Consider the following 22500-nt stretch of genomic DNA (forward strand, 5'->3'; position numbering starts at 1 on the left):
CAACAACTCAGATATAACACTTTTTGACTGCACCATATTTTTAATTCAAAAAGGAAAGATTATGTGTTGCGCCATGAGCCAGCAGAAATGTTACAGTAGTCCAAATCTGAGTTCTTGGATTACATAAACTCTTTGAGCTGTAGCAATATGCTTACACGGTTTGATGGCTTATTTTTGTCTGTACTGTAAAATCTCAGTTGATTTGGTCAAAGGTATAACTTTATCTGTGTTCTGATATTTTAGTGCGTGCTTTAAAAGTAGCTAATTGTTGAAATTGTGGAGACACTAATGCTGTAATGCTTCCTTTTCTTTTATAAGAATAATTTGTTTGATTGTCTTTAAAGTCAGGCTACATAAAATCAAGAAATCATGTATCAGAGGAATGCAGCAGGGTCTCAAAACATTCACTTAAACAAGTAATTGTAACATTTCTTATCCTATGTAATCAGGCAAGACTGCAGTTTTTAGAATGAAGTATAACATGTCAGTCCAGTCGCTGAACTCCAAGCTCTAATTATTGGTAACTTTCTTTCAAATGCTTCAAGTTCAGTCAGTCAGAAATCTCATTTAGGGACTATAAGGAAAGTCACAGAATGGTGTCTTTTCCACATCAGGTTTCCTAATTTCCTGATGCATTTTACAGAATACCTGTTAAGATCATACTGTATATAGGTTCATAGGTGTGTACTAGGCTAATGGCCCTGGAGCCTTTACAAGCCTAGCCAATAGAAGTGCTCTGGCATCATGCCACCTGACGTTCGTTCCCAGTGCCTCTATCAAGTAGAGCCACTGGAGTGATCCTCGGGGTGAACTTTCTATTTCCCATCCACTCATCAAGATTTCTCTTGAAGAGGTCCAGTGAGGTGCCCTGCTTGACATGTATGGGAAGTCTATTCCAGAGCATGGGCAGTCTCTGGGTTATGAACCTGTCCCTCCAGCATGTTCTGTTGATTGTGGTAACAAGGTTGAGGTCTCTGGAGTGTGTGGTGCAGAGGGATTGGGATTTCTTTAGATGTAGCATTTCTAACAGAGCTGGGTCAGACATGGCCTTGTAAGTCAAGCAGAGATCGCCTCTTATTAGATGATATGAGACAGAGAATAGCTGGAGTTTTTTGAGTCTGTCGATGTAGGACATGTTTAAGGCCTAGGATCCTCTTCGTGAGGTACTTTTAGGCCTTTCCAGCTATTGCATGTGTCTAGTGAGGTACATGCCAAATGGAGCATTATACTCGATGATTGGCCTAATGAGAGAAGAGTAGAGAGAGATGATGACCTCTTTCTTCTTCGATGCAAAACCCTTGGTAATGAGATGTGCCACATAGAAAGACTTCCTGATCACAGTGGCATTGTGGTGGTCGAAGGAGAGGTTGCTGTCAACTTGTGTCCCCAGATCTCTTATAATGCCTTCAGTGTTCAGTGGGCTCCCATCGATGTGGTAATTAGTGGGAAGTGAGTTTTTCCCAAAAGGGATGATGACGCATATTTTTGGCATAAAACTTAAGGCCATGGTTTCAACACCAGTCACTGGTCACAGTGAGGCCTTCCTGTAGGATGTCTACATCACTTGGGAGTTAATAATGGCTCCCAGCTTGCAGTCATCTGCGAACTTGGTCAGCCTCCCTTTGTGTTGGCCTGGATTTCTGAGAAGTAGATGCCAAACAGGAGAGGACCCAGGACTGATCCCTGTGGGACTCCACTCATGACTAGTTGGCAGTCTGACTTGGAGTTAGCTACTTTCACACTGTGGGTTCAATCTGTGAGCTAATTTGCAACCCACCTAAGTGATATAGGGGTTGATGCCTAGTTTGTTGAGTTTATCAATAATTCCTGAGTGAGGAATGGTATCAAAGGCCTTGGCCAGATCGATGTAGGCTTTATGAACTGCCTTGCCCTCATCCACAACTCTGGTGACTGGCTCAAAGAAGTCAACCAGGTTGAGCAGGCATGATCTACCTTTCACAAAACTAAATTGCATGGGATCTAGAGTTTAGAGATTCCCTATATCGTTGTTAATTAGTTCCATGATGATGTGCTCCATAGCCTTACATATCAGACTCGTTGGGCTAATGGGGTGATAATTCCTAGGGTCTGTAGTTGCTCCCCTTTATGGAGAGGGATGACTGCAGTAGTGTGCTATTCTGTAGGGACAAAGCCTGAGGTGAGGCTGTGATTGAACAGGACACACAGACGTGGTGCCAGTTCACTTTGTAGTTCATGTAGAACACTGCAGTAATGCTGGGTGCCTGGCATTCCTCCGGTATTGTGATTGGTCCTTTATGGGGGAGAGAGGGGGGTAAAGTTGGTACTGAATGCTGGCAATATCTGTTGTCTCAGTATAGGAAGTACCATTGTGCAGTAAGTCAGATCAAACCTGGGTATTGCCATGGAGATTCTTGATATAAGTATAGAAGTCTTTGTGGTTGTTTTTAGTGCCTGCTGCAGTTCTGCCTTCATAGCTGGTTTTAGAGGTTTTGATGAGGGATCTCAACTTTTTGTTGAGGCTAATAAGGGAGTTTTTCCAGTCTTGGGACTTCACCTTTTTCTGCAATAGTTTCTTCCTTCTTTTGCAGAGTTTATTAATGGCTAAGGACCACCAGACTGGCTTCCTTTTTTTGGAGGACAGCGTCTTGGTTCTGTTGGGTATGGCTATTTCCATGCATTTATGTACGTGTTCATACTGTGCATTGGTGTATGATTCGGCAGTCATGTATCTATTCTTCATTCACATGGGTGCTGTGAAGTTAACCACCTCTGTTTTTAGGAGCCCAAAGTCAGCTTTGGAGAAGTTTCTCTTGGTGGTTAAGTTTGCGGGGTGTGTAGGTGAGATGTGGATTTCCATGGTGATTCATTTGTGGTCGAGTCTAACCAGGGAGGAATTGACTATTGCTGTAGAGTAATGGTTGCCCACATTAATAATAACCAGGTCAAGGATGTTGCTTCCTCTAGTGGGGGTAAGAATAAGCTGGTCCAGGGCATTAGAATCGATGAATTCCAGGAAGCATTGGGCCAGTGTATTGGTGCAGGAGTAGGTTTCCCAGTCGATAAGAGGGGTAATTGAAATCACTTGGTATGAGAGTGTTGGGTTGGACACCAATAGTTTCCAGGGTGCTTAGGAATGTAGAGTGAGAGTCTTGGGGCATGGTTGGGGACCTATAGCAGGCTATGACCTGAATCGCCATCCTACCCAATGTTAGTTGTAACTGAAGTATCTCAGATGCATTATGCTGGGCTACTAGTTTGGAGGTGGGCATATCCTTTATGAATATGAAGACACTACTGCCTTTGGAGCTTCAGTCCATGTTCTGGAGCCGAAAGGTGTGGAATGAATTATAGCCCGGTAGCACAGGGGTGCTTTTTGATGCTTTAAACCAGGTCTCCGTTACAGCACAAATGTCGATGTTCTCCATTTTGAGGAGTGCTTCGAGCAAGTGCATCTTGAGATTTAGACTTCTAGTGTATAGAGGATTATGATGTGTTATCCAGTCATAACCAGTTTGTTATGTGTTCAGACAAGAATACCAAGAAATTTGCCTTGGGAGTGAAGCACGAGAGATGAATTGTGGCATTCATGTTGATAACACATAAAAAAGGGTTATGATGAATGACCAGCCATAATTCTTTGCAATTCATGGAGCTTAATGTGCTCCATGTACTATCAGTTATAGAAAATAAAGAGTAGAAGTGAAAAGTGTTTTACTAGGTTTCAAAGCCTTTGAAAGCTACTAAAGCACTTATTGCTGCCAGACAGCAGGCAGAAACAAAATGCCCCTCTGTAGAACTAACAGCTTTCAATGCTGTTGAATACTATTTTCTGCTGCACTTTTGTAGCAGAATGATGTTTTAACAGCTTTTAAAAGTCTTATGTTCTGCTGCTGTTTGTTGGCCAGCATTGTCCGCTGTAAGTCCATAGTGCAAGCTTGTATATGTTCTAAAAAATCTTTTATTAAACTCTCATAAGATTCATGTGATTCACTGTGAGTAGTATATTTTAATACAAATTGTGAAATGATTACTTAACCCTTGCTTTTAACAATATAATAATATCAATGGTAATAGAAAGTATTTATCACCTACGACTCTTTGCATTTTGTTATTTCTTTTAAGCTGAGGCAGTGAGATACGCTTTTGAAAAAATAAATGTGGGAGAAGCACTAAGATTTATAAAATGCTTCAGGCAGCTCAGTTCAGAAATGTCATTGTCCTCTTTACATAGAAATGACTTGTTACTGCACCTACTGGAACCATTTACTCCAAGGCAGCACGACCACCAAGCGAAAATCACCGGAATTTATTAAAAATTGTAAAACAAAGTATAAAAGACAGTAAGTGCTTTCATCCTTAATACAGACTTCTTCAGACAATTGAATTAACACACAATGAAGTACTTATACCCCTGCAAATCACATGATTCAATTAATCAATTGAAATTTAAAATAATACTGACTCAACAAGAAGATAATAATAATAATTATATATATATATATATATATATATATATATATATATATATGTATATATAAATGACATTTAACAATATAATAATTATAATAAACCCAAAATGTACTTCTCATATGCCTTCATCTTTAGAAAACTACTAATACTGATAATCTCATTTAACCCAGGCAAAACTGAAGCATTAAGAAAGATCATAACTCCCTTTGCTCTAAAATGATAGGCCAGGGTCCACCTCTAGGATGCTGCTCAACTTGTTCCAAAATAAAAAACAAAAAACATGATCACTATTAATAAACGTTTGTAAAGTGCATTAGTGAGTTTTTGTTTTTTTATATCATAACAGTGCTCATATATACATTGTTTTAATTTTTACTCTGTTTTGCCCACATAAAAAACTGGGCATAGTTTACAGAGAGCGACATAAACAACACCCTTGGTATAACAATTAAAATATCCTTTGGACCTGATAATTTTGTTGTTAACTTTCTCTTCTCATTGTAAAATCATATGGCACGGTTTGCAAGCACCACATTTTGACATCCTACCCACTATCCTAATTCTACTGCTCGACATATTGTCAAAAAAGTCTTTAAAGGAGCTCCACCAGCAATGTCATAGACAAACCAGTTTGTCTCTTTCTAGCTACTTCCTCTCTCACTGTAGCAACCAACTGGGCTGGATAACCCCTCTTGAGAAACATATGCTTCAATTTATTACATTCATCAAGGAAGACATCCAACTGAAAAACCATTCGAGCTGCCCTTAACTACAGCCCATTTTTGATGGTAAGGGTGGTTACTAGTAAAATGCAATAAAGTATTGGAATAAAATGGCTTCCTGTAAATTTTAGATAAAAGAATATGTTCAGTAGGATGTATCAAGCTAGTTCATATACCCCTGGCCTATATTATGTATAGACTTTAAAAAGGTTGTAGTACTGTTAATATAATGAATAAAGCCATCTATCATTTCCAGTGGGCCCACCCAAACAACAAACAAATCATCCAGGTATTGAGTATACAGATGTACATATTGGAAGAAAGAACTTTTCAGTATAAACTTCCTCTCCAAAGCTATCATAACTACACTGGCAAACAAAGGGCACATGCAGCACCCTAGCAACACCTGATGCTTGTTTGAAAAATTGGCCCTGGAAGTAAATGTAGTTAACATCCAATACCAACTCCATCAATGTAGTCAAGGTATTAACTAAATTCTGATCCAACCCAAAATTAAACATCAAATATTCCTCAAACCATTGTTGACCTATGTCATGTGGTATGCAAGTAAACAAGTCCTTCATATCAGTTGTTAAAAAAATAGGTTCCAAAGACAAATCAATATTATTACACTTCTTCAAAAAGTCCAAGAGTACTTGCAGAGACGAGGAATAGCCATAACATAGTCTTTAAGCAGATAGTCTATTGCTCTGGCTATACAATAAGTTTTAGAATTATGAGCATCCACAATGGGTCTAAGGGTGGGATTGTTCCCGGTTCCTATGTATTTTTGGCACTCCAAATATGCAAGGGACGCATGGAAATTCGATGCTCATAAATGTATATTGATCCTGAGTTATTTGCCCTTGCATTAACTTATCATACAGCACAACATCCACCCAATGATATGCTATATTTACTTCATTACGAGAGGCCTACACATACGTGCCATAATACAATATTGTCATCAGACGTTCATAATCCAGTTGTTCCATAATTACCAGTCCTCCCACTTTGTCTGGTTATATTACCCTCAAATCTGTGGATGCAGTAAATTCTTTAAGCAATGTCTGCTGTTTGTAATTCAAATTATGTTTTATTTTATTCCTATTCCGATTTTTTGAAATCTGGTGATTTTCGCGGGTTTGTATTAGAACACCGAATAGTCTAAATGTCGAACGGCCTAAAGGCCCAAAATGCTGGACCTCAAATTTGCTATTGTGTGGGACTGTACCCCCCACTAATTATGTATACCAACTCTGAGATCGTACTACAGTAAGGAAAGTGCAAATATTCTGATCCTCACTGTACCGTAATCTCACTATAACAGTTCGCTGAACAGCATTTTCTCTGTAAAATGCCAATTAATGAACTGACTCTTCGATCACATAATATATACCCAAATTTTGCTTGGTGGTCATGCTGCCTTGGTGTAAGTGGTTCCATTTAGTGGAAACAAGTTGTTTGTTACTGCACCTAAACATACTTCCATAAAATGGGAAGGAAAACTGACAATCATATAGCTGATTATTGTACATCACTTATATTCTGTACACAGGTAAAAATAACTTCAGAACATGATTGTATTCAAATAAATAGGCTGGCTCATTTAGAAGAGCCTCTGTACCACAGATGTGGCTTCTGCCTTTACTGTGCATGATAATATAAACTGGGCCCTAAAATTAGAAGTGAATCAAACAATAAGAAAAACAATATTTAAGTGCTCTTTTATAAATTATCACATTATTCTTCCACATACAAGCAATGGAAAATGTAAATGGTGTTCACTGTTCTGACTGCAAGCAGTGGCAGATTGAAACAGGGCAAAATGGGCTGCTGCCCAGGGCCTACAGCTTCATGGGGGCCCATGGCTAGCCAACAAAGACTTATTCCCCAATGCACCAATACAGCAACTAGAGCAAAAAAGACTTCCTGCTCTTAGTAGGAAGCAGGTTCCATCTTTCACAGCATTCAGTACAGGAAATAACAACAACATGGGAGATCAAATGACTGCTGCATGAGAAATTACACTTTGAATTTGTCCTTTTTGCAGCCATTGACAAAGAGAGAGAAACCACTAAATGGGTGGCTGCAGATGAAAGCAAGTGTGTAATTGGTTCCAATAATCAATACCACATGATATTTAGCAGTATGTGTGTGTGTGTGTGTGTGTATGTGTGTGTGTGTGTGTGTGTGTGTGTGTGTGTGTGTGTGTGTGTGTGTGTATGTATGTATAAAATGCCCCAGTTATTTGTTTTTAAGGCTGAAAAGCACAATGGTTAAGTAACTTGCTCAGAGTCATGCAGTAAGCAAATGGCATTCATTAGAGGTCTATGCAATATTAATGCACTGCTTCCTGTAGTCAAAAGCAAAGAGTCTGGACTCTTTCAGTTCCATTGGCATACTGTCTGACTTTGACCAGGCTGTAATTGATGTTCACATCTGTGTGTGTCTGTATAAGTATTAGGTTCTTCCATCCCTCTATACTAATTGTAATTTACAAATTAGTGTAATGGCTTAATGCTGCTGTTTCCTGTATCAAGGATGGGGACATTGAATCCTTCTCTCTTTTTATATTAGTCTGGCACATGGTGAAGTGTGTCATTTTTATCACAATCTGATGTGTAATATGTGCACAGTCAATAAAGTGACCATGCTTGATGAGTACATATACTATTTGGTTATAATGACAGCAGGCTGAGTGGCATTTTAAGGTTAAAATGTTCTGAAATAGGTATTTTTGTCATTATTAGTTAATACATTTTGTTTCACTGCTTAGAAATGGAAGAAATGTTCAAAGCTACATACTTAAAACACACTCAAACAAGTGTTGCTGAATTAAACTAGAAATATAATTTAAAAGAATCAGGAAGGTGCATCTGAAACAATACATGCATTTATACATGGTTCTAAAAATATGTGGTGGGCCCGAGGTTCACTTAATTCTCCACTGATTGCAACTGTTTATTGGGAGTGAGTAAGCTCCCCCACAACATTACTTTGTATTCAAGGACAGATCTCTTGGTTTTCTTGGCACTTATAAAACTGAGTTTCAGGCTTCTATAAAAAGTCTTTGTTACTCACTGTATGCAGAATTTTGAAACAACATTAATGACAGCAGAATTGAGTAGTTGCACTCCATGGTATGTATGCATGCTGTTATCAGTGCTTCATATTTTAATTTCTTGAAAAGAGAAGAAAAAATAAATAATAAAAATGCAGCAGTCCATTACTGTAAATTGAGAGAAAAGATGGAAAAATACACTTAGGGAGATAAAGACCAAAACTCTTTTAGATAGATTTCATATATTCATAAAAACATGCATATTTGACATTTGTTGACATTTTAACCAAATCTTTTGCCACTAAAAAGGCAATGAAGAAAGTTTAACCAAAGTAAGAAAAGGTGTGTGGCATTATACCAATACGTAAAGACTATACACTTAATGTCGCTCAGAAAACCAGCCAAAAATATGCTTGAAGGTGTGACAGAACCATAGGAGGAGGTCAAATGCAACAAACAAAGGCAGCCAACAATAATTAAATGAAATTTATTGAATGTTGTATTAAGCATTTTCATTCCTAAAAGGGGAACTTCATCAGAATACAAACCATCATTATGTCATTTCCTTAAATAGTACAATCTTAAAGGTACAGCATCATACAAATTCATACCATAAAACGTATACATAATTCATGAACCTAAAAATATCTGTAAAGTTCCATTTAAAAATTAACAATGTAAGTAATGCAGAAAGTTTATAACTTTGAGTGTTATTCCATTAAGAAATATGTTTTGCAATAATATGAAATGTAAAATTACCTGAACAGAGATCCAGTTGCTGCCAGTGTGTTTTACAACCATTAATCCATTTTCCAACTTTAGAAAGATTATGATTGCATATCCCTGAAATGCCTTTTCTGAAAATGTAGTACAAACTTACTGCTAACAAAATTTTAATAGAACATTTAATTTGTATTAATTTTTGACCAAGTAAAACCCATAAGCCACAAATGCTTCTTCCTAAGGGCAGCGTGACAGCAATCTCTGGTTAAGGGCTACTTTTCTACTAAACTGTTTAGTTTTAAAGTTCTAAAATAAGGTTACTATCTGCCTCTGAGACTGAAATTCCCCATACAAGACAACTTGTATAACTGTTAAAGCTCACAATATAAGCTATTTTCCCCTCTCTATGCCATCATTCAAATTTGCATTAGTAGAAAGTAGTTTCTTAATCATGCAGCCTGCAACCACCACTTGCCTGCTGAAATAAGAAAAAATAAGTAACTAATAAAGGCTTTAAATACATTCTTAAGGAGTACTTCATTTCATAAACTTCATGTATCTGCTACTGTGACAATGGTTAATAACTACTGTCACTGCTCTATACCTTAAATGAGTAGTGTACATCTGTCTAATACCAACTGCAACTGTATATAGCCAAATATATATGTTCTGTGGCTTTTTTGTTAAATGTCCTATGTTCCTCTGAAGTTATTGTATTTCTACTGAAGTGCTGTCTCTGCTTCATATGTAACATGCATTGTAACCATCCTTGCAAAGTACATAATTTGATGTATTCAATGCTCTATGAACAGAGGTCATGACTGAAAAGGGTCAAATGACCAGATCACCTACCCGGTAAACAAATAATAAAAAATAAATACATAGGTTCATAGGAAAGTACTAGACCTACTGTCCTTGTGGGCCATTTTAAGCCTAGCCAACTTCCAGTTTGGTGCTTGAATTAACCTATCATATTTGGTGTTAGATTGGCTTAACCCATCCATTGTCAATAATTATATATCACCCCTATTGGGAATAACTGGGATTATACCATAGATATAATTTAAGGGGACCCATGCATGAGATAAAGCATTTAAGAGCTGTCTCTCTCCAGTAGTACAGATGGAAGTCCTTGAGAACATTTTCTGTTTCCCATTCAATTCATAGATCCAAGTTGCACTTAAATAAGAACATGGATAAGCTTTGTTTTACATGTATGAGGAGTCTTTTCCAGGACAGTGGCATCCTCTGTGAGATAGACCTGTCCCTCAAAACCTTTCTGCTTATGTTGCTGAAGAGATTTAGATCCCTTGACTGAGAATTTATGATGCCACTTGACTTGCTGATGAGCAGCAAATCCATCAGTATAGAGTCAGAGGATGTCTTGTATGCCAGACAGGTCACCTTTTAGCAGTTTGTGGGACACTGAGTATAGTGACAGGGCTTTGAGATGGTTAATGTAAGAATCCTTTTAGTAAGGTATCTCTGTGGGCATTCCATTTGTTGCATGTCTCTGGACAGGTACATGCCAAAGGGGGATTATACTCAATGACTGGCCTAATGAGGGGAACAATTACATCTCTAGATCTAAACACAATCACTTTGTTTATAAGCTGTGCAATATAGAAGGACTTTTTTATAAGAATATACATATGGTCAAACGTTAGGTCAATGTCCACATAAGTTCCCAAATCCTGAACAAGTGGGTCAACTCTTATGGGCTTATTGTCAAGGTAGTAGTTCCCTGGGGTAGATGACTTCCTAAAGGTTACAATTATCCATTTTGGTATGTAGTTTCACTCCATGATTTTGGCACCAGCCATTTATTTTTGACATACCTTCCTGCAGGATGGCTAAGTTATTCGGGGATTCAATGACTGTTCTTAGTCATCTGCAAACTTGGTCAGCCACAACCCTTACATATAGATAGACAGACAGATAGATAGACAGATAGATAGCTCTATAGATAGATAAAGTAAGTATACAAGCAGAGCATGAAGGATTCAAGCCATGACTATAAGAGAAAGCTAGTATTTTAACATTCTGGTTCTATGTAACTTTAATAATTTTAAGTGTTTAGGAAATAAATGTTCAGTTTGTTATCTGTAGTCCCTCATTACAAACTGTTCCACTGTCAATTAACTATGTGACATCCCTTCTCATACCTCAATCCTTACACTGACACCGGTGAGGGACGTTCACTTGGAGCAGAACTAGATACGCATAGTATTTTCAGATGCAGCTCTTTGCACCAAGTATAATTTCCCTTAAGAGTCACAGGGAACACACACTGTCTTGGGGCTGAGTTTCCCTTCTCTCTCACCAGGCCACAAATAACACTCCCACTGACACAGCTGTAGAGATGAACCCTCAGTCAAGTGTTCCAAGCCAAGTACTCCACCACCCTCTTCGTGAAACCAGTGCTCTGGTTCCCTTCTCCAAGTAGCTGACACACACACACTCTTTGAGATTTGATTTTCACACATACACACACACACACACACACACACACACACACACACACACACACACACACACCTGGGAAAGGCTGGCACAGATTTACTAGCTATGCCCTTCTGCCCAGACTATAAGGTAGGCACTGCCACTAGAACACTCCAAAGCCAGCTACTCTAAGGCTCTTACAAGGGTCCCAATTATACTGAGTAAAACTGATACTAATACAAATGTTAGTGTTTGACCACTGCAGCAAGGCTTTCAGGAGCAGCCACAGTGTCAACAAATAAATTTAAGTACTCTCAAAGGTTAAAATATTCTCTAAAAAACAGCCACATAAAAACGTTGAAATATATTTAATAATAAAAGAACACGAAAATACTAAACATCTATTTACAATAAACTCCAGAGTTTCAATCACAGGAAATATTAAAATAATACAGATGGATAGATTCACACAGTTACAGAAAAACAGTACTTTACTAATTTCACAATATTTTCCTGACTGATCTAAAGAATTACTATTCCCTGGTTACTTCCTAAAGCAAGGCAAGATGAAGTCAGTGAGTAGTCTTCCTTCTTTGTCTGGTTTCAAAAACTAACTGCCCTGAGAATTCTGTCTCATCTAGTATTAAAACATAATTTAGTGCTGGATTACAGAATGACATCACATACATCTGGTCATCTGATTCTGGTTCCCACACTATCCCCTTTCCTAAAAATTGAACCAAAATCTAGCATATATTTGTCATAATACATACACATAGAGCTTTGTTAAGATGTGTTATAGCATCTGAAAGCTGTAAAACCATTTCAAAACTTCCACCATTGCAGGGTAGCAATTAATTCACCCCTAAGGACAATACATTAGGATTCCTGGTCCTGGTTTTCATAGACATTTCATCTCTGGCTGCAATCAGAATTGTAAGATACAATCTTTACGGCCTAAACCAGGTAATTTAATTCCAGACTATTTCTCAAAGTTAGCTGGACTGAGATGAAACTTTTCTCTTCTAGTATCCTCTGTTACAATATATTCATTTAAACAGTTACAATACAGTCTGATATGCAAGTGTATTTCTTTTCTGTCCAGCAGGATGCACTGCTGGTACATTTTTAACACAAGCAGCTTTGCCAATACATTTTCAACAGAAGCGCCTATACAAATCTATGTGACATACAAATGACATATAATTATTTACAAAACTCCAGCTAGCTATGCTGGCATATGTTACACATCCATTGCCCTACTTCTCTTGGCATAGCTGGCAATACCTCATATCATCACAGACTATTCCATGAAGAATTGTGATTTTGCACACTAGGGGATTTTCAGAAATAAAATATCACTGTAAAACTACAAATGCTTTGCTGGGGGACTCTAGTAGTATTACAGAGCTACCAGGTGATTCAGAGGTGTGAGAGAGGCACTGAGCAACAGCTCACTGCTGACTCATTTGTACCAGATTTCACAACACTGCTGCACAGATACCTTCAAACACATAAACACACACAGACACACGTGCTCACACAAGTGCACACTCAGTTCAGTCACACGACTTGCCTCAACACTCACTCACTCACTCACTCACTCACTCACTCACTCACTCACTCACTCACTCACTCACTGTCATGACCTGCCTCCACACACAAACACAACTTGAAACAATCTCATACACATGCACACATATACATAACCTGATTAAGTCACAATCATGCCCCTACACGCACACATACACACACACACCAGATATAGTGACAATCATGTCCCTATTCACCCCACACAGACCTATCCATCCAGTACTGTGACATTGATACCCCTACAACACACACATGCCCATGCATGCACACAGCCTTACAGTACTACCTGCTCTGGCAATATTCAAACCACTGCTGCCATAGGCAGCAATGAGTATTTATTCACAAAATGCCACATTCCCTCTTTCTGCTCTTTTTCAAAATAATGAAGTAGGGCTTGCTTTTTAATCAATCTGCTATGCTATTTTGATTCCTGTATATGGCTTTGGGGCAGATCATATGGCTAATTTACATTAACTTCACTCCCAGCTTCGCTCATGTGCATGCTGCATTATCCAGTAAGACTACTACATTATTACTTGCTATAGTGTTCATAGCATTGTAGTGCCACAGGTGGTCTTTTAAATCACTCCCTCATAATGCATTGTACAGTCCTGCTAGAAAATGGCACTCCACGTTGCATTATACATTTGTGAATATCCACATTATCTGTAATTATAAAATAAATATAACAGAATGGTAAAATTATCATGATTTGTGAGGTGGTACCATAAGCTGAGCATGTTGAACAGTTGTAGAGAAATATATATGGTTGTTACATTTAAATTTATGACTGCATGACTCATATTTTTAGGATTTGTTAATATTTTGATGGAAAACTTCTAAAAATACCTGATTTGACTGCATCATGAACGTAGTAGCATTTGTATGTAAAACCTAGGCAGAAAAGCATTTTTGATTACTTCAGAAATTTGTGTAACATTTGATGGCGGGTCTATTGTTACATAAAAATAAAACATAAACTAAATGATTCTGTTACCAAATCAAGTTAATTTGGCATCTAATGCATATGAATATGCACATGCTCATTTTTGTAAGTACATTAAGGCATTTGGAATATGTATTGTTTAGGCTGTATGTGCATGGTGGGGACTTCTGGGCCTTTGGTACTGTATTTCCAGGTGTTAACCTTAGTAGACCATCTCACAGTCTCTAAATTGTGCTAGCAGTGCTATTCATGCAGAATCAAACAACTAAATAAACTAACATTTGTGTGGATAGCAGTTTTTTCAAGAAAATTTAAGATATAAAAAATATACTTGTACTGACAAAAATCTTGTCAGCCAACATGCACATGACGTGAAGAACACTTAACAGTAAGTAACAATATATTATGCTTGTTAAGGGATTCAGCAGTATAGGGGGCCCATGCTGTCTCGTTAGCCCTTAACGTAGCATTAGCTACTTATGTACCAGTTCCAAGACATGTATATGAACTGGCCACTCAGTATTAGCATTGGTATATATATATTAGACACTGAAAATGTATCTCTAAAGTTGAAATTTACTATATATATATATATATATATATATATATATATATATATATATATATATATATATAAATCCAAAATTTGATATTTTACAGTTTTTCTTTCTGAATCTTAACTTTGCTCATCCAACTATTATATGTCCAGAGAACTTCATATCTCTCTGTTCATGCATATCCATTGAAAAGCAATAATATATTAAATAATGTGGTACTTAAGAAGGTGTTAGAAATATCTGTGTTGAGCTTAAATCCAACAAAAGCAGCATTCACTGTATACAGTGTTGACAGACACATCTGCTTTATTTTACTGGCAGAATCCAAACTGTTTAGTTTTGCAGCAGAATATTTAATATGAAATAAGGGCTTTTATCCTGCATGCAGAAAAACTAGCAAGTGACTGATGACAAGCAGGTGTTTTTTTATAACAGTGAAAAAAAAACAGCATATATTAAAATTTTACGGGCTGTAGTACAGGACTTTATTCTAATATGTTTGTGAAGAGAGTGAACAATCTGTAGCTGCATTGATTTTATTGTGAGTGGGACACTGGTCCTTACCAAATGGAGCTGTGTTATTTTATTTAATGTTTCCATTGTACTGCAGCTTCATTAGATCTCTTAATTTAATGCACATTTTAGGAAAGTGCAAAAGCAATGCAAGACTTTATGTAAGGAGCCATTCTGCTGAATGATGTATATAAATCTGTAGGGACCATTAAGACGAGTGATAACATAAGAACTACAGCTGATAAGGTGGTAAACAATTATATCAAAGCTTGGATGGCCGAGGGAAATCAGACATAAGAAAAGTGCCATTTTGTATAATCAGGAAGAGTCACAACTCTTGTAAAATCAACAAAGGAACTCAATATTCTTCAGGGGATGATGCCTTTCTATTTTTACTTTGTTGAAGAAAGGAAACTTTGTGAAAATATTCATCAGTAAGTAGTCCACATTCTGCAATATTAAAATCACATATGTATAAAAAGCTTAAATTACATATGTGTAAACAGCATCCACTAAGCACATTTAGCACAGACTAACATTAAATATGTTTGCAAACAGGAGGAAAAGGAGACATAAGGTAAATATAATGATGTTACTGTTAAGCTAAATTCAGTACACTTGAGATGGATCTTAAGGATAGAGGGATTGAAGCCCTGGCTATAACTCAGCTGCCCCAGGGTCAGTTACTGATCTGGGCACTGATGAGATTGCAGGGAAGGAGACCTGTTTCAGCTTGTTGATCCTGGGGGAAGAGAAAGGATGAATGTTTCTCACAGGCAAATGTCTCAGTGCTTGATTCGCCAGTGGAAGATATGGACCTTGTGTTTGTCAGTTTTATAGGGTAGCAGGGCTATCAGTGGGGAGATGCAACAGGAGTGAGTGAGATATACCCCCACTATATGTCCATCCCACTCTTTTCCCTTTAGTAATTGATGAGGTACGTGAGGAAATCATAGGAGCATGCAGAATAAAACAAACCACCTAGTATGAATGCCCACCATTGTTTAAGTCTCAGTTCCACCCACCCACCAGTAGTAGGTATGGCCAACCAGGACAAGGAGAGGAGCTAGATCAGCAGAGCAATGAGACAGTTTGAGTGGTCAGGCAGATATCATGAAATATAAATATATAAATAAATACAATCAGTACATCTGCGCTTAAAAGTAGTGCACTTTTATTCCAAAGAAACTACATCATAGACAACATTCCAAACATGTAATTGATTAAATAAGTTCTTCTTCACTAATTCATGAGAAGAAGAGAAGCAGAGTCACATAAAAAAGTCAAAGCACAAGCAACAGAAAGAACTTGAGACATTACAATATCATTAACATCACTGCAAATGTTTTGGAGCACACTGTATATACACTAAGTTATAAATTTCACTCTTGCAAAATAAATAAATAAATCTAGTATAAGCTAATAGCTCTAAGACCATTCTCAGCTGGCATGGAAACATAGATTGACTGACTGATTTGATGTTTGATCCCTGCCTTCATCATCTGCCTTACCACATGTAATCACACTACCCATTCTGTGTTTGCAAACCATAAGGTTTAGGACTGGAAGGTCTCATCATTCTACACAGCACTTGTCTGTAATATTAAATATAAAATATTAAATATTAAATCAGTGAGAATTAACACACACACACACACACACACACACACACACACACACACACACACACACACTAACAAAATCTAGAAATCATAGAAACCAACATCTATGAATTCATATGACGAACTATTGTGTGTCACCTAACACTTCCCATTTCTGTGAACTACTGCTTCCTGCAAGATTGTAACTGTCATGTAGGAGGCACACATTTTGCAGAATGGCTGGTAGGGAGATGTGTTTTATTGCTATGTGATCTAACTCAAAGTAGCATATCATCATGCACACAACAGGTTTCCCCAGTTCTGTGCTACTTCTTAGTTATAATCAAATATCTGAGAAAATCCATGGTTTGTAAGAGGAGGGATATGACTTTAGCCAACAGAAGTATGGCACTTAGGTTTGCATAGATCACTTTCGATTCACTTAGTACAATGTTCATAGTATAATTACCTGATGGTTTTCTCGTAAACTAAAGAAAATAGATGTGGTCAGAACACTGAATAACTTTATAAATATTGAAATACTGACTGAAAAGCACTTTATATTTCATATACCAGATGGAGTTCCTGTAATGTCATTTGCAAATACAAGAACTCCAAGATTTTGGAGAAATGCAACAGTTCCCCAGTTAACATTCGCAGAGCCAAGCAATGTGCCATCTAGACAACAGCAAACTATTTCTCTTTATTTTGTGTGTATATTTTTGCAAAATGTACTTCCTAACTCTGGCACAAATATACACTGATGTAAGTATGAAACCAGGAAATCCAGTTACCCAGGAAACAAGAAACTAAACTGTACAAATAAGCAAGCGAATGGCTTGCACAGTTCATTTCTAACAAATAAAACAGTCAATGTGTATGTGAACTAAAACAGGATTGGTAGACTTTCTAAAAGAAACAAACTTTCCATCAGTATAAATAAAGACCATTCAAATGCAGTTACAAGAATAGACAGTTTGGCTCATTGAATAAACTTGTAGTGAAACACATTTGTTTAATATCATCTAACAAATGGCAGCCACCTCCACCAACTAATATAATTACCTCTAAGGCTGACAAATTTCTGAGTTAGTTATAATATCCTAAGCACTTGCCCATCTGCTCTGTCTGTCTGTCTTGTTCCAAAGGGTTCTACCTAATCTGTGCTCAGAAAATTAGAAGAATAGTTATATGATCACCTACAGGAATAGACCCCCTAAGAAGCAATAGTACAGGGACTACTTCATTGACCAGAAATATCAATAATCAGAGAAGAAAAAGATACAACCCATAGAATAATAGCAGTATGTCATATTTATATATGGGTTATTCTTGTGATTTACTCACACCTTTTATATGAATTCAGTCACAAAGGATTTGCTTTCATAAACAAACTGTGATGAACATCAATAAACCCATCATTACTCACAGCCAGACATGGTATATTGTTATAACACACATCTTCACTTACAAATGTGTATAGTGAATTGTAAGGAGGCACAGGAAGAGGTTAACAATTGACCCCTGTACTGCTCAACTCACTCTATTAAGAAGTATGCATTTTAAATTGTAAAAGCATAAAAATTTGGATTTTTTGCTGATGACTTGTTAGGTTTAAGGATGTATAGCCATTCAGAAAGCAAATGTCTATGAAATTGGTAAGCATTATTTCATGTGCTTTCTTTGTCTTTAGGCATAGAAGCTCGCAGTTTCGCTATGGAAAATATACTAACCTCAAGACACTACTGACTTCCTGTCCCTTTATAAAAAAGAGGATATTAAGAGCTTCACTAAAAGCTGTGTATATTGAATAAGTCACTAGAATAGAAGAGAAAAAGTACCTAAAATATGTTGATTTTAAACAGCATTTCCAAAAAAAGTGCAACAGTACTGCTGAAAAGCATTATCATTAGTGCCTCCAAGCGACGGCTGTGAGTGAGAGCAAAAACAGATGAGTGAGAGAGAGAGAGAGACGTTCATTTTTGCTATAAGTTTAATATGTTTATAAAAACATAAACAGGTTAAGGCATTCATATAGTCGTAAAACCAAAACAACACAAAGGAATCTGTAGGAAAAAGATCCACCATCAACCAAGTACATTTGAGGCACAGCATAAAACACAGTTTATCAGTACAACGCATGTCCCTGAAAGCACTGGAACTTCATCAGAACTATACTATGTAGTTGGCTGGTGGTAGAGCTTTTTCCTACAGATTCCTTTGTGTTGTTTTGGCTCTAAGTTTTTGGAATACTTGGATCTTGTTTTCTTTTTGATTCACGTAATCTTCCATAAGAGAGAAAAAAATCTGGAATTTTTCCAGTCATTTTTTCTTATAAAAGTGGTTGCTAAAGAAGGAACTCTAGATATATACATTTTCTATAGCAAAGAATGAAATTCTAGAATAACTAATTTTAAAAATGATTATAACAGTAAAATGTTTTAAGTTTTTGTCAAGGAAGAGAGAAGTTTTGAGTGAGCAACTTAAATTTTCATTTTCAGGTCTTTTTTGCATGTTTTCTTAGTATTATTGACAGGTTTGGTTGATAAATGTCATGAAATAGTTAAAAGTTTTATAATTCTAGATGAAAGATTAAAAGTTGAACATCTGTTTAGCTTTGTAGCAACTCTGTAACATATTGATTGTCAAACAGGCCACTGGTAACAGGCAGTAGACCATTATCTATTATATGTCCAAAATATTTCAGTTCTCCAAACAAATTAGATAGCCAAATTACAGGCAACATTGTCATTTCTTTCAGTGTATCTATATAAAATTGTGGCTTTGAGGTCTTGAAACATTGTTTATATTGAAAGCCTGCATCCTGCAACAGTGTGCTGCATTTCAAAAGTTGTCACCCATGTAATGTAATGTGGAACTGCCAGCACAAGTACCTGGAATTTTGTAAATAATTATACGTCATTTGTGAATATCAAACTAATTTATATAAGATGTGTGTGTTACAAATGTATTAGAACTGTATGCCATGTGTATATCAAGCTGCTCTATACAGTTGTTTGTGTTGAAAAGGTATTTGTAAAGTGCTTGTGCTTAAAATGTATCCACACTGTGCTCTGCTGGAAGAGAACAGAAATGCACATGCACTATGGTAACTGTTTAAATGCATATGTTAACAGAGGAAACCGGAGGGTTAACCTCAGTCCAGCAAACTTTAGAAAATATTTGAAATTAAATCACTTTACAGGCTAGGCCATAAAGATGATACCTGACAGATTTCCAATGCAGCTATAGACAAAAAGTCTGTACTAGGAAGCTTTTTGTATTTTCTTTGAGGTGAACTAATTGCTACTTTGAAGCATGAAAGAATGCAGTTGTTTTATGACTTCCAGCACCATCCAAAGATCTGAGCAAAAGCCCTTATCTAGGTATTATTACAGGTAGATGTTAAATGCTGCCAGTTGCCAGTAATGGGGGTTTTGCCTGGGAAATATAAGTCAGATGACCAGAAATTATGTCATTCTGCAAGCTATCCCAGCATTAATATTTTAGATATTATTTTGAGAAGTCTCTTAGTGAGACATTGCATTCTGTATTCTGTCCTTCTGGCAACAGCAAGAAGAACCATTCACCATATCTGCCTTGCTCTAATTAAGTTACTAGGGAATAGTATAATTCTCTTAGATATAGTCAGGAATATAGTGGATCTTAGTTTAGATTTTGTTTTTCTTTATTTGTGTGAGCCTGTACTGCAATGTTATTTTAAATATTTCCTGTGGTTTTGAACTCCGATTTCACTGTGAAAATATATATTAAGTATTGTCTTGTTCATTTATTAAATCTATTTAAACATTTAATTGTGGCTGATCTGTGTAGAGATATTAAAGTTTTGAGAGCACTTACATATTTATGTGGTGAAACTGTGGGCCACTCCTAATAGCCTTGCTCTTGGTCAAACTGCCATTTGTATTCGTATTACTATTACACAGTAAAATTAGACACCCTTTGTTAAGGACCCTAATGTAACTGGTATGGAGTGACTGGTGGCAGTGGTAACTACCTTATAGTCTAGGCAAAAGGGGGCATAGCTAGTAAACCTGCACCAACTTTTCCCTGGTGTGTGTGTCTTTGTGTGTGTGTGTGTGTGTGTGTGTGTGTGTGTGTGTGTGTGTGTAAATCAAACCTCAAAGAGTGTGTGTGTCAGCTACTTGGACAAGGACACAAAGCATTGGTTGGACAGAGAGGGTGCTGGAGGTCTTGACATGGTCACTCAGCTGACATCCCAACTCTATAGCTGTGCCAGTGGGGAGTCATATTGAGGTTCTGGAGAAAGAGGGAGAAACCAGCCCCGGACTGACTTTGGTCTCTGTGTACTCTTAAGGGAAATTGCACTTGATGCAGAGAGCTGCATCTGCAAATACTGTGTGTGAAACCTATTGTCCTCCCTGTGAACATTCTCCCGCTGTTGCCAGTGGTGAAGATTGAGGCTCCTTGATAACTGGTTGGCAGTGGTGGGTTGTCCTAACCCATATAGGAATAAAAATAATATTCTGAAGGGTCCGTTTATTAGAATTGTCTGAAATACTTTTGATCAGGGTTTGACAAACTCTGCTCTTGAGAGAAAGTGTGACTTCCACACTCTGGGCCAGTAATCGAGGAGCCTGAATCCTTACCAATTGCAGTGGAGAGGGATGTTCACTTGGAATACAAATGGATACACTCAGTATTTCCAGATGCAGACCTCTCTGCAACAAGCACAATTTCCCTTAACAGCACACAGGGAACACACTCAGCCCGGGATGTGGATTTCTCTATCTGTCTTCCTCCAAGTCTTCAATAAGGCTCCCCATTGGCACAACCGGAGGGTTAAGTCCTCAGCTGAGTTTCCAAGCCAAGTTCTCCAGCATCTTCTTTATGAAACTAGTGATTTGTGTCTCTGCTCCAAGTAGCTGCCACACACTTTTTTGAGATTTAATTTTCATACACAAACACCTGGGAAAGGCTGGCACAGATTACCCGCTCTACCAACTTTGCCCAGATTATAAGGTAGATTCATTGCCACCAATAAGTTACTCTAAGGCTCTTAAAAGGCTGTCCAATTATACTGAGTGAAATTAATATTAATACAAATGGTAATGTTGACCAAACAACAAGGCTTTCAGTAGAGGCCAGAGTTATCACCAAATAAATATATGCAAATACTCTCATAACTTAAATATTTTCTAAAAGGACCAGACACATTGAGAAGTTTAAGTATATTTAATAAATAAATAATAAAAGAACATGAAAATACTAAAAATCTATTTACAGTAAACACCAGAGTTTCAATCACATGACATTTTAAAATAACACAGATGAATAGATTCACTCTGTTACAGAAAACAGTGCTTTACTAATCTCACTATATTTTCCTGACTAAGCTAAATAATTTCTATTCCCTGGTTCACGTACTAGAGCAAAGCAAGATGAAGTAGGTGAGGGATCCTTCTTTGTCAGGTTCCAAGAAACCGACTGCTCCTGAGACTTCAGTGTCCTATAATATTAAAACAGTATTTCTGTACAGATTGACATCACATACATCTGGTCATCTGACTTCTGGTTCCCATGAAACCCCCCATTCCTAGAAGCTGTCAGGATTTTTCACATAGATGTCAGTAACAGACATACAGAGAGCCTTGCTAAGAACTGATGCAGCTCCCGGAAGTCAGAAAACAATTTCAAACCTTCACCCTTTTAGAGTAGCAATTACTTTACCCCAATGACAATACAAGAAGCTTCCTAGTACAGACACTTTGTCTCCGGCTGCAATCAAAACTGTGAGCTAACATCTTTATGGCTTAGGCCCAGTAATTGAATGGTTTACTATTTCTCAAAGTCAGGTGTATTGAGATTAACCTCTTCTCTTCCAGTTTGCTCTGTTACAATATAT

Source organism: Protopterus annectens, chromosome 15.part0 (assembly GCF_019279795.1).
Source record: "Protopterus annectens isolate FY-2018-M chromosome 15.part0, PAN1.0, whole genome shotgun sequence".
Taxonomy (NCBI): domain Eukaryota; kingdom Metazoa; phylum Chordata; order Ceratodontiformes; family Protopteridae; genus Protopterus; species Protopterus annectens.